The sequence below is a fragment of the Myotis yumanensis genome, unplaced genomic scaffold (genome assembly GCF_028538775.1).
Source record: "Myotis yumanensis isolate MYYU_CA2020_CCGP unplaced genomic scaffold, mMyoYum1.0.hap1 SCAF_1, whole genome shotgun sequence".
Taxonomy (NCBI): domain Eukaryota; kingdom Metazoa; phylum Chordata; class Mammalia; order Chiroptera; family Vespertilionidae; genus Myotis; species Myotis yumanensis.
This window is the reverse complement of record NW_027223752.1, coordinates 163,585,761-163,586,802: the sequence shown is the minus strand read 5'-3', so window position 1 is coordinate 163,586,802 and position 1,042 is coordinate 163,585,761. Positions and strand designations below refer to the sequence as shown.

At 40.9% G+C, this 1,042-nt stretch overlaps 1 pseudogene; it reads right to left on the bottom strand.

Annotated features, from left to right (window-relative positions):
• Window positions 1-305: 305 nt before the first annotated feature.
• LOC139021073 (gametocyte-specific factor 1 pseudogene) lies at window positions 306-635 on the bottom strand (annotated as a pseudogene).
• Window positions 636-1,042: the final 407 nt, after the last annotated feature.

The following is a 1,042-nucleotide window of genomic DNA, read 5'->3' as shown; positions in this document are numbered from 1 at the left end:
GATGGCGAACCTATGACACACGTGTCAGAGGTGACACGCGAACTCATTTTTTTGGTTGATTTTTCTTTGTTAAATGGCATTTAAATATATAAAATAAATATCAAAAATATAAATCTTTGTTTTACTATGGTTGCAAATATCAAAAAATTTCTATATGTGACACGGCACAAGAGTTAAGTTAGGGTTTTTCAAAATGCTGACACGCCGAGCTCAAAAGGTTCGCCATCACTGCCCATAACTATATTGCTTGCAGGGCTGTTATTGACACAGTAGTTGGCTGTGCTCCAGACAAATGGGATGCTGATCTATTCCCACAAGCCTTTATCCCCATCTTCATCACAAGGAAGGCACTGCCATGTGCTCTCAACCAGAATCTCTTGTCCAAGGTTCCTGGTTTGGTTGACGATGTCTTGCTCTATACAACTTTCGCCATCACAGCTTGAGATATAATGACTGATTTTGGTCCAAGGAACCTGATGGCGAAGAGACAGGTAGCCAATTTGCAACATCAGGATGATTCTTTCTGCACTTGATAAGATGATAAGGAAACCTGCAGACTCTGATCTGGTGGTTTTCTCATAGGGACATTGTAATAGCTTGTCAGGGTCCAGGGAATCAGTGTAAGTTTCTTCCATGTTGGAAATTAAATAGCTGAGTCCAAGTGCTGAGTCAAGACATGCTCTCCACACAGTCGCGTCCACATCCTGGTTGATTCTTGTTTGTGTCCTGACCAGGGATCAAGCCTGAAACCTTGGTGTTTCGGGATGATGCTCTAACCAACGGAGCTACTCAGCCCAGGCTGCAGGTTACTGTTTTATCTAGATGTCTCCAAACTTTCTACCCTCAATGCTTTAATATACAGTATAGTATAACCTAAAAATGTATAGCTGAATAGTAGAATGCTATACAACTGTTAGAATGAGTTAGATCTATATGTGTAGAAACAAAACAATCTGTAAAGTGTGTTGTTAAGTGAAAAAAGGAAGGAGCAGAATGTTACCTATGCTGCCCTTGGTGTTACCGTGCATCTATAAACAGGTGG